At 42.2% G+C, this 16,420-nt stretch overlaps 1 long non-coding RNA gene and 1 pseudogene across 1 annotated transcript; both read left to right on the forward strand.

The window, feature by feature from the left end:
* Positions 1-4,026: 4,026 nt before the first annotated feature.
* Positions 4,027-8,306, forward strand: LOC113878425. Its single transcript, XR_003506982.1, has 3 exons — positions 4,027-5,059; positions 7,923-8,059; positions 8,173-8,306. It is a non-coding gene; the product is annotated as an uncharacterized LOC113878425 (long non-coding RNA).
* A 63-nt stretch (positions 8,307-8,369) lies between these two features.
* LOC113877666 lies at positions 8,370-9,089 on the forward strand (annotated as a pseudogene).
* Positions 9,090-16,420: the final 7,331 nt, after the last annotated feature.

The following is a 16,420-nucleotide window of genomic DNA, read 5'->3' on the forward strand; positions in this document are numbered from 1 at the left end:
TGCTGCTGCTGCTGCTGCTGCTGCTACTAAGTCACTTCAGTCGTGTCTGACTCTGTGCAACCCCATAGACGGTAGCCCACCAGGCTTCCCCGTCCCTGGGATTCTCCAGGCAAGAACGCTGGAGTGGGTTCCCATTTCCTTCTCCAATGCATGAAAGTGAAAAGTGAAAGTGAAGTCATTCAGTCATGTCTGACTCATTGCAACCCCATGTACTGCAGCCCAGCAGGCTCCTCTGTCCATGGGATTTTCCAGGCAAGAGTACTGGAGTGAGGTGCTACTGCCTTCTCTGTAATTAATGAGAGAAATAATTAAATGAGTGATATATTGAAGTGTCCAGTACTTGCCAGTCAGTCAGTTCGGTTCCTCAGTCATGTCTGACTCTTTGCGACCCCATGGACTGAACCATACCAGGCCTCCCTGTCCATCACCAACTCCTGGAGTTTACTCAAACTCATGCCCATTGAGTCGGTGATGCCATCCAACCATCTCATCCTCTGTCATCCCCTTCTCCCCCTGCCTTCAATTTTCCCCATCATCAGGGTCTTTACAAATGAGTCAGCTCTTCACATTAGGTGGCCAAAGTATCGGAATTTCAGCTTCAACTTCAGTCCTTCCAATGAATATTCAGGACTGATTTCCTTTAGGATTGACTGGTTGGATCTCCTTGCAGTCCAAGAGACTCTCAAGAGTCTTCTCTGACACCACAGTTCAAAAGCACCAATTCTTCTGCACTCGGCTTTCTTTATAGTCCAACTCTCACATCCATACATGACCACTGGAAAAACTATAGCCTTGACCAGATGGACCTTTGTTGGCAAAGTAATGTCTCTGCTTTTGAATATGCTGTCTAGGTTGGTCATAACTTTCCTTCCAAGGAGTAAGCGTCTTTTCATTTCATGGCTGCAGTCACCATCTGCAGTGATTTTGGAGCCCAGAAAAATAAAGTCAGCCACTGTTTCCCCATCTACTTGCCATGAAGTGAGGGGTAAATAGAACATTTGCGGGAAGTCTTGAACCATGTTCAACACTAAGTAAAGGATGACATATCCTGTCTTTTGCTCCTGATTCTTGCCATTTTCTAACTCGGGAAAGCAAGTTCTTTTTCTCATTTCTTTGGAAGCATCCCTTAGTCCAAGCCAATCTCGTTACATGCTTTCATTTTCCTTTTAAAAAAATGATGTCTTAGAAATACATGTTTCAATATACCTTAGCATTTTATTAGCCAAATCTAAAATATACAGCAAGATTTTACAACAGTGGTGCCTGCCTTACCTATGCCCTGCATCTTGCCTTTTGTCATCATCTGTAGCAACATTCTAGAAATCTGCTCATGCACCCTATTGTCATATATATTTCCCTAGCCATCTTCCTTCACCTTCACCACATCCTGAGAATCAGGAGCAATTGGTATACGGATATAGAAGTGACAGTCTCTTTTCATTTGTAGAATGAAAGTCCCACCTACTTGAAAAATGAGGTGAATGCCTGTCTAAAGCACTGGAGAAGGATCTAAGAGAGAGATTTGCAAGCCTCCAATGACTTCCATGGACTAATGCCCTCAGACGTGCTGCAAGCACTAATGCTCAGCTTTCCTTTCTCTTTCCCATCCTCAGAGGCCTGCACACTCTCCAGCACCTTGTCCTTGAGTGTGTTTGCCTGACTCTGGGCTTCCTTTCCCCTCTTCCCACCCAGGACCCACTGCCTTCCTCCACTGTTGAATGTGGGTCAGATTATGGAAACCTTCACCTGTTATTTCTAAAAAGGGGAGTCCTCAATCATTCCATTGAGACACTCTAGGGTGGTCATGAGTGGAGGACTGACAACACCACCTAAGAGAAGCTGATCCCAGCTACCAGGCGACTTCCCAAATGTGAGTCATTGCAACACAGGAGGGTGATTCTGCTGAAGTTACATTGCCTTTACAGCTGACTCAGTGCACCAGGACTAGAAGACTCATGTCCATTTGCCATATGCCTTGCTGACTTGATTTACCTAATTTGAGATGACAATCCACTAAGTCTCTCCCCATTCCTGCTTGGGGAGGATCATTAACTGTTTTGATTTCAAACTATTTTGCAAAACAGTACAGGCTTGACAAAGCAAATAGTTTTCTTATCATTAATGTCTAGGTTTTTCTCTTTCCCATATGCCCCTGGAGAAGTCTGTCCACACCTCACTCAGTTCAGTTCAGTCGCTCAGTTGTTTCTGACTCTTTGTGAGTCAGTTGTGACTGACTCTTTGCAGCATACCAGGCCTCCCTGTCCACCACCAACCCCAGGAATTTACTCAAACTTGTACTTGTCCTGTGTACACTCTCCTCCCTACCTTGATTCTTCTTTGAGAATGAATCAAGTTAAGTCTCTTTGGTTTGCAAGTCCAAATGTGATCCAAGCACATTTTTAAAAATATAGCAGATAAAATGCTATTTTATATTTAAAAGATCATAACAGTTTTACTTCAGTAATAAGCATACATTTTTACTTGTTTGTTTGTTTCTCTCCTTTTAGAATCTTTGTCCAAATGAGTTCTGGCAGTCAATATGGGCTTGTTCTAAGAACTCCACATTCAAATTATTGCTCATCATTCCTGACTGCTTTTCTTCTAAACCAAGTGATTCCAGGAGGAAGACTGTCCGCCGGCAGTCCCTTCAGTGGCCACCTTGATGTCTGTGTCCCCCATGGCTGCTTTGCCCCCAGCAGCACCTGAGGGACCACGTTTGGTGACCGGCAGAGCTGGGGTGCCCCCTCATACAGCAGAATCCTGAGGTCTTGTCATGGACTGGAACATTAGATGGAATCTCAGGCTCACTTACATGCAAGGCCAGGGGTACAGTGATCCCAGGTAGGAATTTGGTACAGGGGCTCAAACCTGACATTAAGAATGAGCTCTGTTCTCTAAGGTTTCTTTGATGTTGGGCCATCTTTGGTGGCAGGCTGGCTTCTAAGAGCCAAAGGCAGGCCTACATCTTCCCAGGTTCATGCCGAGTCGAAAAAAGACAGCATTTCTTTCTAGTTGGTCCCAAACTATCCCATGATCCCCTCTAAACCATGTGTCAATCCCTGCCAGTCACTGTGGTCATATGGATAGAATTATGCAAAAAGGTGAATACTTCATAGATGTATAATTAAAATATCACCATTTGTAATATAGCTAGAATTTTAGGTGAATTGAATCTAAATGTCTCATATAATACAGGTCAAGTTGACATTTTATGTATAGAGTCATTCAGACCCAAGCACTAGGATTATACTCTTTGAGCAGAGAATCAATATGAAATGCTGTCATAGAAACTATATCTTTAAACAGTGTTTGATGGTCTGCTACTGCTGCTGCTGCTAAGTCGCTTCAGTCGTGTCCAACTCTGTGCGACCCCATAGACGGCAGCCCACCAGGCTCCCCTGTCCCTGGGATTCTGCAGGCAAGAACGCTGGAGTGGGTTGCCATTTCCTTTTCCAATGCATGAAAGTGAAAAGTGAAAGGGAAGTCGCTCAGTCGTGTCCGACTCTTAGCAACCCCATGGACTGTAGCCCACCCAGCTCCTCCTCCATCCGTGGGATTTTCCAGCCAAGAGTACTGGTCTGCTAAGAACTGAGAATGATGAGCTTTTAGATAAGGAAGTTGAAAAAAGTCACTAAGCCTGCTATAATTAGCAGAGTCAAGACCAATTCACATTCGTGCTTGCTAATACGAAGAAGACAGAACCATACAGCATTGATATATGAGATTATGTGGGAAACTGAGAACCTCTGAACCAAGAGTAAAGCTGGCATTAGGCACTCAAATGGTACTTAATGAGTGACTTTACTGATCTGGAGAAGACTGACCACATGACACATACCCCTCTGGATGTTTTGCCTCTGCAAAACCCACCCAGACAGAGAGGTTTGATGTGATTACGTTAAATACTACTTTGAAGTTTAATAAGGCAGGAAGAGAAGGGGACGACAGAGGATGAGATGGTTGGATGGCATCACTGATTCAATGGACATGAGTTTCAGCACCCTCCAGGAGGTGGTGAAGGACAGGGAAGCCTGACATGCTGCATTCCATGGCGTCGCAAAGAGTCAGACATGACTCAGCAACTGAACTGAACTGAATTTAATTCAAGCCAAAATTTTCCCCCAAGCTATCATTTTAGGGGTTACAGATTCCTCAGTTTCTGATTGGTCTTTTCTTGAGACCACCAGATCCTTTATTTGTGAAGGGGTGTCTTTGCTGGTGTGGTTACTGGTTATACTTTAATATTATGGAAATGGCTCAGTCTGGACTGAATTCAGCTGAGATTAGTCAGGATTTCAGAATTTTGATGACTAAAGTAGCACTTTGGTCAGTGCTAATTTCTTTTCCCACAGGCGAATTATTCATACTGTGTAACAGTTTAAAGTTAATGAACACTTGGAAACGAGAAATTCCAGCAGAGAGTCACTTCCTGAAGATGTTCGTATTTCACAGTGAGAGTCTTGACCTGGCTCTCTGGCTGCAATTTCTCACCCAGAATCTTCATATCTAGGGCCTGCCCTTCAAAACCCCTGCTTCCCTACTGGGCTGAAAGAGAGAAAGCAGGAAGAGCCCATTCAATTCTCTTGTTTCCGGAAGCACCACCCAGCCGGCTCAGGGAATTGTCTTTAGATGTTTTGAGATGTGTGTTCACTTCACAGATATTTCTCAATGGTCTGGCATCCATCTGGCCAGGGGACAGCATGGTAGCTCCTGGGATGAGGGAGACACGTGGGGTGCACCTTCAAGGAGCTATGATCTAGTGAAGACACAGCAGACAAGCTGTTAACAGGTGATGAGTTGTGAGAGTGGGCAAGTAAAGGGGGCTAACCAAGTTTGGGGGGTTGGGCAGAACATGTTGGAGTTGGCTGGATGAGGGTTGAAGAAGAAAGCTATTCCACATGGAAGGAATCATTTCCATAAAATTCCTCAAGCAGGAGAGCCAGTCATGTTGCAGGAACAACTGGAGGCCCATAGGTCTGAGCAATGAGAGTGGAGGAAGGCATCTCACATGTGGCTGAAGAAGAAGGTGGTGAGGCTGTGGGAGATCCTGAGAGACATGGTAAGGACTTTTACTTTATACCCAGAATGCCAGTAAGTTTTGAAAGATTTTGGGCTGAGCAGTGACCTGATGAGACATACTCAATCCTAACAGCTGCTCATTCCCCAACGGTTCATCATCTCCAGCATTCCTAGCATGGTGTGGGGGTGCTGGCCAAGACGCTCTAAGCCTGTTCTATGAATCCTTCCTTCCCACTGTGAGGCAGCACGCTGAGAAGCCCCCACTCAAATCTAGTTTCCAAAGTAGAGCATGAGACTCAGAAGTTTAACCAGAGAAAAGAGATCAGAGAATCTCCATGTGCATGACCCCTGATGCTCCTGGCCCATGCTGTTCTCAGTACACCTTCCAGTGTGACTATAGCATGCATCCAGTAAGAGCAGAGCCACTGCAAGAGCCAGAAGTGGTAGAGAAAAAGGAAAGTCATATAAAATGCAAGCAGGTCTGCGTTTTCCAAAGTTTAATTTTCTAAACTCCTCCCCAACTACAAGGAAGAAATGTGTGTGTGTGTGCGCGCACACACACACACACTCAGTCATGTCTGACTCTTTGCAACCTCATGGACTGTAGCCCTCCAGGCTCCTCTGCCCATGAAATTTGCCAGGCAAGAATACTGGGGTGGGTTGCCATTTCCTATTCCACAGGATCTTTCCTACACAGGGATCAAACCCATGTCTCTTGCATCTCCCACATTGGCAGGTGGATTCTTTACCACTAGCACAACCTGGGAAACCTATAAATATATATATGCTTAAGAACACATAAGCTCAACATTCAGAAAACGAAGATCATGGCATCTGGTCCCATCACTTCATGGGAAATAGATGGGGAAATCATGGAAACAGTGTCAGACTTTATTTTTTTGGGCTCCCAAATCACTGAAGATGGTGATTGCAGCCATAAAATTAAAAGATGCTTACTCCTTGGAAGGAAAGTTATGACCAACCTAGATAGCATATTAAAAAGCAGAGACATAACTTTGCCAACAAGGGTCCATCTAGTTAAGGCTATGGTTTTTCTTGTGGTCACATATGGATGTGAGAGTTGGACTGTGAAGAAAGCTGAGTGCCAAAGAATTGATGCTTTTGAACTGTGGTGTTGGAGAAGATGCTTGAGAGTCCCTTGGACTGCAAGGAGATTCAACCAGTCCATTCTGAAGGAGATCAGCCCTCAGTGTTCTATGGAAGGAATGATGCTAAAGCTGAAACTCCAGTACTTTGGCCACCTCATGCAAAGAGTTGACTCATTGGAAAAGACTCTGATGCTGGGAGGGATTGAGGGCAGGAGGAGAAGGGGATGACAGAGGATGAGATGGCTGGATGGCATCACCGACTTGATGGACGTGAGTTTGAGTGAACTCTGGGAGTTGGTGATTGACAGGGAGGCCTTGAATGTTGCAATTCACAGAGTCGCAAAGAGTCGGACACGACTGAGCGACTGAACTGAACTGAACTTAGGAACACAAAAGCACATTATTTACTGAGGTCCTCAGAGCTTAGAACCAACAAAATAGAAGGCCTTCAGAAAAATTATTTGTATTGCTGCTGCTGCTGCTAAGTCGCTTCAGTCATGTCCAACTCTGTGCAACCTAATAGACGGCAGCCCACCAGGCTCCCCCATCCCTGGGATTCTCCAGGCAAGAACATCGGAGTGGGTTGCCATTTCCTCTTCCAATGCATGAAAGTGAAAAGTGAAAGTGAAGTCGCTCAGTCGTGTCCAACTTTTAGCGACCCCATGGACTGCAGCCTTCCAGGCTCCTCTGCCCATGGGATCTTCCAGGCAAGAGTACTGGAGTGGGTTGCCATTGCCTTCTCTATTTGTATTGCTAATGTATTTATATGTTGTTTTATGTATGTCTGCTTGGATACATATGATATGTGCTCCATTTCATCAGATATAATAATGGAACAACAATGAGGCAGCAAGTTATGTGAGTGAGTTTGCAAGTTCTCTACCTGATGCGCCAGGTTCAGTGCTAGGCAGTGGAATTCACAAAGGTGAAAAAATTCTGCCTGCTAAGTCGCTTCAGTTGTGTCTGACTCTTTGCAACCCTATGGACTACAGCCTACCAGGCTTCTCTGTCTATGGGATTCTCCAGGCAAGAATACTGGAGGGGATTGCCATTTCCCTCTCCAGGGGATCTTGCTAACCAAGGGATCCAACCCGCATCTCTTCTGTCTCCTGCATTGGCAGATGTATTCTTTATCACTAATGCCACCTGAGAATTACAGAGGACATGGAATCTGTACACAGTTTATGATAATGAGAGACTATCAGTTATGTAAGGAAATAGGTACTATTTTAAGAGTCTATGGCTAACCACTCTTAAAAACAAGACAGCAAGCCCCAAAAGTCACTTATGCTAAACTCCACTTATCAAACCAAGACTTCCATAGAGGTTTGGCTCTCCCAGAAATGTAACCTCAAACTACTCAATCAGGAATTGCCTTAATCTTCCTAATAGATTAAAGAAAAGAAAACTTATGATAACCAACGTGGGTCTTCCCAGGTGGCGCTAGTGATAAAGAACCTGCATTCCAATGCAGGAAATATAAGAGATGCAGGTTTAACCCCCTGGGTAGGGAAGATCTCCTGGGGGAGGGTGTGGTAACACACTCCAGTATTCATGCCTGGAGAATCCCATGGACAGAGGAGCCTGGCTGGCTATGATCCATAAGGTCCCAAAGAGTTGCCACAACTGTAGAAACTTAACACACACATAATAACCAACTTGCTTTCTTCTTAATGTAACTTCCTATTCTGGCTCCCTTCTGCCTAAGAAAGTCTCTCATTTTGTACACCCCTGAAGTTCCTTTCAGTCTGGTTGGTTGTATGCTGATTCAAGTTTATTTTTAATATGTCTCAGTTTGTGTTTTAACAGTTCTAGTGTCAGAAGAGGGAACCAAAGGAGGCTCTCAAAAACCACCCTAGGAGCAAAAGCAACGATACTTGGGAACCTGCTGAGCCCTTGAGCTTGCTGCTTTCTTTTTCCCTCTGGAGGTGGTAAGCAATGTATATTCCTTGAGGAAGAACTAGGACCCTGCCATACTGTTACACTATAGTTTCTTGACAGCTGCTTTGTTTCTGCGTTCCCTTCCTTCTCTTTTTAACAACAGATTGAATCTACCCTTTGGAACTCAGAGAAAGTCAACTAATTACTATGTAATCAATCAAGAAACTTGATTAAGAGAGCAAGCCAGAGAGCAGCGAGCGGGGACCCACCCCGCTGAGCCAGCCGAGCAGCCGGCGATCCGAGCACCCCGCTCCCTCCCCTCGACCCCACGCCCTTGAGCCCAGCAGCCATCCCCCCGCAGGCCCACGGCCCTCCCTGACCCATGGCTGAAGCGATTCAGAAAGAGTTAAGCGATCTACAGCGCGACCCACCTGCTCACTGTTCGGCTGAACCTGTGGGAGAGGACTTGTTCCACCGGCAATCAACTATTATGGGGCCTCCTGGTAGCGCATATCAAGGTGGAGTCTTCTTTCTCACTGTACATTTTACGACTGACTACCCTTTTAAACCACCAAAGGCTGCTTTCACAGCAAAAACTTACCATCCAAACATAAACAGTAATGGAAGCATTTGTCTTTATGTCCTGAGGACACAGCGGTCACCAGCTCTGACTGTATCGAAAGTTTTATTGTCCATACGTTCTCTGTTTGTGACCCTAATCCAGATGACCCCTTAGTACCAGATATCGCACAAATCTATAAATCAGACAAAGAAAAATACAACAGACATGCAAGAGAATGGACTCAGAAATATGCAATGTATAGTCAAAAACATTTTCATATATACCAGAGTACTGTAAAATCTAGGTTTTTTTCACCATTAGCAGGAAATTGAGCACTGTTTACTGCTTCATTGTACAATTAAATCTTTTGATTTTTACCATTTTAAATGTATTTCTGAAACAAGACAAAACAAACTTCCAAAAATATTCTTGAAACTGTGATGAGAGCATTTATCATTTTGTATGCATTGAGAAAGACATTTATTATGGTTTTTAAGATACTTGGACATCTGCATCTTCAGCTTACAAGATCTACAATGCATCTGAAAAGCAACTAAATTATGCTTCTGCTGAAACTAGATGTTTTTACATGAAAAATACTGTATGTGTTATCTAAGATGTCATCAGTTTTATAAATATGTATTCAGATTTCATTCTTTGTTAGCTCACTTTATAATTTATATTTTTTACTGTATAGACTAAATATATTCTATCTACATGTATGTCAACTTGTTATTTTTTTTCTGTGAACAGTATTGAAAAAACCCAACAGCTGATAATGAAATGAATTTACTGTCTCCCTTTTCTTGGGGTGTTCTGTAGATTGATTGCAGATTTCTTAAACCTGAAATAATCTTTACACTGTAATTCTCAGTATACTGATTATGGAGAAACACTTGTTTTGGTTTTGTTATACTTGGCTTAACTTTATCACAATGTGAATTAATTACATTGCTAGGTAGAAAGATGTGTAACTTTTATTTGCTGCTAGTCACATCTGAATTTTTTTCTGTATCAGTTCAGTTCAGTTCAGTCGTGTCCAACTCTTTGCAACCCCATGAATCGCAGCTCTCCAGGCCTCCCTGTCATCACCAACTCCCGGAGTTCACCCAGACTCACGTCCATCGAGTCAGTGATGCCATCCAGCCATCTCATCCTCTGTTGTCCCCTTCTCCTCCTGCCCCCAATCCCTCCCAGCATCAGAGTCTTTTCCAGTGAGTCAACACTCTGCATGAGGTGGCCAAAGTACTGGAGTTTCAACTTCAGCATCATTCCTTCCAAAGAAATCCCAGGGCTGATCTCCTTCAGAATGGACTGGTTGGATCTCCTTACAGTCCAAGGGACTCTCAAGAGTCTTCTCCAACACCAAAGTTCAAAAACATCAATTATTTGGCGCTCAGCCTTCTTCCCAGTCCAACTCCCACATCCATACATCACCACAGGAAAAACCATAGCCTTGACTAGACGGACCTTTGTTGGCAAAGTAATGTCTCTGCTTTGGTTGTCTAGGTTGGTCATAACTTTCCTTCCAAGGAGTAAGTGTTGTCTAGGTTGGTCATAACTTTCCTTCCAAGGAGTAAGTGTCTTTTAATTTCATGGCTGCAATCACCATCTGCAGTGATTTGGGAGCCCAGAAAAATAAAGTCTGACACTGTTTCCACTGTTTCCCCATCTATTTCCCATGAAGTGATGGGACTGGATGCCATGATCTTCGTTTTCTGAATGTTGAGCTTTAAGCCAACTTTTTCACTCTCCACTTTGACTTTCATCAAGAGGCTTTTGAGTTCCTCTTCACTTTCTGCCATAAGGGAGGTGTCATCTGCATATCTGAAGTTATTGATATTTCTCCCAGCAATCTTGATTCCAGCTTGTGTTTCTTCCAGTCCAGCGTTTCTCATGATGTACTCTGCATAGAAGTTAAATAAGTAGGGTGACAATATACAGCCTTGACGTACTCCTGTTCCTATTTGGAACCAGTCTGTTGTTTCATGTCCAGTTCTAACTGTTGCTTCCTGACCTGCATGCAAATTTCTCAAGAGGCAAGTCAGGTTTTTCTGTATAGACAATATTATATAGATACCTTTTACAGATCTTAATGTAGCTTTTTCCATTAAAATAAAATGCTTTTTCTACTAAAAAAAAAAAAAAGAAAAAGAAAAAGAAACTTGATTGCAATAACAAGAATACCAAAGTTTTAGATATTTCATATTAATAACATTTTCCTATATAATATAACCTGAAAAAGCTTATCATTCATTCGACAATGCTTCTCATGTAATTTAACATACCAAATAACAAAAGGCCTCTTTTCCCCTCATTCTCTGGGATCATAAATGATTAGTTAAGGTTTCAAGTATATTGTCACCCTGTTTATTTAACTTATATGCAGAGTACATCATGAGAAACACTGGACTGGAAGAAACACAAGCTGGAATCAAGATCGCCGGGAGAAATATCAATAACCTCAGATATGCAGATGACACCTCCCTTATGGCAGAATGTGAAGAGGAACTAACAGCCTCTTGATGAAAGTGAAAGTGGAGAGTGAAAAAGTTGGCTTAAAGCTCAACATTCAGATAACGAAGATCATGGCATCTGGTCCCATTACTTCATGGGAAATAGATGGGGAAACAGTGGAAACAGTGTCAGACTTTATTTTTCTGGGCTCCAAAATCACTGCAGATGGTGACTGCAGCCATGAAATTAAAAGATGCTTACTCCTTGGAAGGAAAGTTATGACCAACCTAGATAGCATAAATCCAAAGCAGAGACATTACTTTGCCAACATATATTCATGTAGTCAAGGCTATGGTTTTTCCTGTGGTCATGTGTGGATGTGAGAGTTGGACTTTGAAGAAGGCTGAGCGCCGAAGAATTGATGCTTTTGAACTGTGGTGTTGGAGAAGACTCTTGAGAGTCCCTTGAGCTGCAAGGAGATCCAACCAGTCCATTCTGAAGGAGATCAGCCCTGGATTTCTTTGGAAGGAATGATGCTGATGCTGAAGCTCCAGTACTTTGGCCACTTCATGTGAAGAGTTGACTCATTGGAAAAGACTCTGATGCTGGGAGGGGTGGGGGGCAAGAGGAGAAGGGGAGGATAGAGGATAAGATGGCTGGATGGCATCACTGACTCGATGGACGTGAGTCTCAGTGAACTCTGGGAGTTGGTGATGGACAGGGAGGCCTGGCATGCTGCGATTCATGGGGTCGCAAAGAGTCGGACATGACTGAGCTACTGATCTGATCAAGTAGCTCATTTATATCTCAAAATCATAAGAAGAGAAATGTGTATTCATTCTAGAAAACTAGCTTCCTGTATCTGCACATGCAAAAGCATGTTTTAGAATATCCAAAGAGTTCCACCTTAGCAATTTTCCAGGATTTTTTAAAATTACTAAATATTCAATTTAGTCATAATAGACAGCAGTAATAGACAATAAAACATATCATTCACTCACATTCACATGCCTTATTTTCATAAGAACAAGAATCAGTGGTTGCATTACAAGGTCCGCATAACAAAAGTCAAAACCAGGAAGAGAGAACAGGACGTTCATGCACACGAAATTCCAATTCATGCAAAACCAATTCCAAAAGGCTCACTTTGATACAATAGCAGAGCCATTAGGAACTCTTGTTCTCCAGATTCAAGAGTACTGAGGTCAAACAGTATTACAGTAAAAAGTATCATTCTTTTATTCATGAGAGCATAACTAAAGATTTCCCTGTTTTGCAAAATTACACCCAAAGGGACTACATGATGGAAAATAGATCGGATGGCTCAAACACAAATATCAAGAGAACAAATTATATAATGAAAAATGATCTCCCAAGGTCATAGGTCTCTTGCCTCAAAAAGGGAAAAGTCTCAACTGATGTTTTGCTATGGCCAAAGCCAATGCAATAGAGAGTATCATATTGTCTTCAGAGCTCAGAGACCAGAGATGTCTCAAACAGCCAGTGCCAGTACTGAAACACAGACACGAACAACAAGCATGGTCCTATAAACAAAAGGTCAGAGATGTAGCCCCCAAATTCCACTTCCGCTCTCAGGTGGATGCCTCAGAATAAACTGGCCCAGCTCTCATAAGAGAATGGGCTCAGATTGGCTAGCAAGGAGCCCAGAGGAGCTTACTCTTTGATAAGGAAGTGATACAAGATGGAATGGATAGAATTTTCTCATGCCAAATAATTCTAGTTAGCTTTTAAAAAATCTCTCTGCAATGCCTCAGGATTCCTCTGAAGCATCTCAAACTTTGCTGGGGGTCAAAGAACTTCAGTTAGAATTTGGGGAGTTTGAGGAGTTTGTCAAAAACATCAAAAATATTCCAAAATACTTGGTCAAATAGATCACAGGTTACTGTGAAACAATACTTATTCACTTAACCAAGTGACAAAAGAATTAAAAAACAAATACAGATTACTTAAAGGCAAGGAAAATCATATGATCTGTTATCAACAGCAGCATGCCAAGAAAATTTTGCTCTCTTTACTGAGAGAAATGAAATCCACTCCTGCCCCAGTCTATTTCTAACAAAATTCAAAATTTTGTTAGAAAAATTCAAAAAATTCAAAAAACAAAATTTAAAATTCTAATTAAAGTTAATACAATCTTACAAAATCCTGTTCACACACAAAGCTCTTTTCTCAGCATTCTTTATTTTTTGCAAACCCTTTATCCAAACTATCTTTGTTTTTGTTGGAGTACTGTTGATTAATCATGTTTTGTTAGTTTCTGCTCTACAGCAAAGTGAATCAGTTGTACATATACATATATTGACTCTTCTTTAGAATGCCTTCCCATTTAGGTCACAAAAGAGCATTGAGTAGAGTTCCCTGAGCTATACAGTAGGTTCTCAGAAGTTATCTATTATTATACATCAGATCAGATCAGATCAGATCAGTCACTCAGTAATGTGTATATGAAAATTCCAATCTTAATTCATTCTACTTCCTGTTCCCCCCTTGGTAATTATATATGTTTGTTTTCTATATCTAGCACTCTATTTCTGCTTCACAGTTAGGTTCATCTGTACAGTTTTTCTATATTCCACATATTATGCAAAGTTTGTCTTTCTCTTTCTGACTTACTTCACCTTGTATGATAGTCTCTAAGGCCATCCATATCACTGCATGTGATGTTATTTCATTCCTTTTTATGGCTGAGTAATATTCCATTGTATATATGTACCATTTCTTCTTTATTCATTCTTCTGTTGATGGACATTTAGGTTGCTTCCATGTGCTGGAAATTGTAAACAGTGTTGCAATGAATATTAGGGTGCATGTATCCTTTTAGACTGGAGAAGGCAATGGCACCCTACTCCAGTACTCTTGCCTGGAAAATCCTATGGACGGAGGAGGCTGGTAGGCTGCAGTCCATGGGGTCTTGCAGAGTCGGACACGACTGAGCAACTTCACTTTCACTTTTCACTTTCATGCCTTGGAGAAGGAAATGGCAACCCACTCCAGTGTTCTTGCCTGGAGAATCCCAGGGACGGCAGAGCCTGGTAGGCTGCCATCTATGGGGTCGCACAGAGTTGGACACGACTGAAGTGACTTAGCAGCAGCAGCATCCTTTTAGACTATGTTTTTTTCTGGGCATATGCCTAGGAGGGGAATTTCTGGGTCATAGGGTATCTGTTTTTAGTGTTTTAAGGAACCTCCAAGCTGTTCTCCATAGTGGCTATACTAATTTACATTCCCACAAACAGTGTAGGAGGGTTCTCTTTTCTCACACCATCTCAGCATTTTATTGTTTGTAAATTATTTAATGATGGCCATTCTAACCGGCATGAAGTCATGTAAACCCACGGCTGATTCATATCAATGTATGGCAAAAACCACTACAATATTGTAAAGTAATTAGCCTTCAACTAAAATAAATAAATTAAAAACAAATAACCTGTGTGAAATGACACCTTATTGTAGTTTTCATTTGCATTTCTCTAATAATTAGTGATTACTGGGCCTTAGAAAACATCACTATGAATAATTAGTGGGCCTTAGAAAGCATCACTATGAAAAATTAGTGGGCCTTAGAAAGCATCACTATGAACAGAGCTAGTGGAGGTAATGGAATTCCAGTTGAGCTATTTCAAATCCTGAAAGATGATGCTGTCAAAGTGCTGCACTCAATATACTAGCAAATTTGGAAAACTCAGCAGTGGCCACAGGACTGGAAAAGGTCAGTTTTCATTCCAATCCCAAAGAAAGGCAATGCCAAAGAATGCTCAAACTACCGCACAATTGCACTCATCTCACACGCTAGTAAAGTAATGCTCAAAATTCTCCAAGCCAGGCTTGAGCAATACGTGAACTGTGAACTTCCAGGTGTTCAAGCTGGATTTAGAAAAGGCAGAGGAACCAGAGACCAAATTGCCAACATCTGCTGGGTCATGGAAAAGGCAAGAGAGTTCCAGAAAAACGTCTATTTCTGCTTTATTGACTATGCCAAAGTCTTTGACTGCATGGATCACAATAAACTGTGGAAAATACTGAAAGAGATGGGAATACCAGACCACCTGACCTGCCTCTTGAGAAACCTATATGCAGGTCAGGAAGCAACAGTTAGAACTGGACATGGAACAACAGACTGGTTCCAAATAGGAAAAGGAGTACGTCAAGGCTGTTAATTGTCACCCTGCTTATTTAACTTCTATGCAGAGTACATCATGAGAAACGCTGGACTGGAAGAAGCACAAGCTGGAATCAAGATTGCTGGGAGAAATATCAATAACCTCAGATATGCAGATGACACCACCCTTATGGCAGAAAGTGAAGAGGAACTCAAAAGCCTCTTGATGAGAGTGAAAGAGGAGAGTGAAAAAGTTGGCTTAAAGCTCAACATTCAGAAAACAAAGATCATGGCATCCAGTTCCATCACTTCATGGGAAATAGATAGGGAAACAGTGGAAACAGTGTCAGAGTTTATTTTTTGGGGCTCCAAAATCACTGCAGATGGTGACTGCAACCATGAAATGAAAAGACGCTTACTCCTTGGAAGGAAAGTTATGACCAACCTAGATAGCATATTGAAAAGCAGAGACATTACTTTGCCAACAAAGGTTCATCTAGTCAAGGCTATGGTTTTTCCTGTGGTCATGTATGGATGTGAGAGTTGGACTATGAAGAAGGCTGAGCACCGAAGAATTGATGCTTTTGAAATGTGGTGTTGGAGAAGACTCTTGAGAGTCCCTTGGGCTGTAAGGAGATCTAACCAGTCCATTTGAAGGAGATCAGTCCTAGGATTTCTTTGGAAGGAATGATGCTAAAGCTGAAAACTCCAGTACTTTGGCCACCTCATGCGAAGAGTTGAGTCATTGGAAAAGACTCTGATGCTGGGAGGGATTGGGGGCAGGAAGAGAAAGGGACAACAGAGGATGAGATGGCTGGATGGCATCACTGACTCGATGGACATGAGTCTGAGTGAACTCCGGGAGTTGGTGATGGACAGGGAAGCCTGGCGTGCTGGGATTCATGGGGTCGCAGAGTCGGACAGGACTGAGAGACTGAACTGAACTGAACTGAATAATTAGTGATATTCAGCATTTTTTCATGTTTTTTTTTTTTTGGTCCATCTATATATCTTCTTTGGAGAATTATCTATTTAGATATTTCACTAATTTTTTGATTGGTTTGCTTGCTTTTTTGGTAGTGAGTTGTCTGAGTTATTTGTTAGTTTTGGAGATTAATCCCTTGTTGATTGCTTCATTTGCAAATATTTTCTCCCACTCTAAGGTTTCTCTTTTCATTTTTTTTTTTTATGATTTCCTTTGCTGTGTAAAATCTCTGAAGTTTAATTATGTCTCATTTGTTTATTTTTGCTTTTATTTCCATTGCTCCAAGC

Source organism: Bos indicus x Bos taurus, chromosome 19 (genome assembly GCF_003369695.1).
Source record: "Bos indicus x Bos taurus breed Angus x Brahman F1 hybrid chromosome 19, Bos_hybrid_MaternalHap_v2.0, whole genome shotgun sequence".
NCBI lineage: Eukaryota > Metazoa > Chordata > Mammalia > Artiodactyla > Bovidae > Bos > Bos indicus x Bos taurus.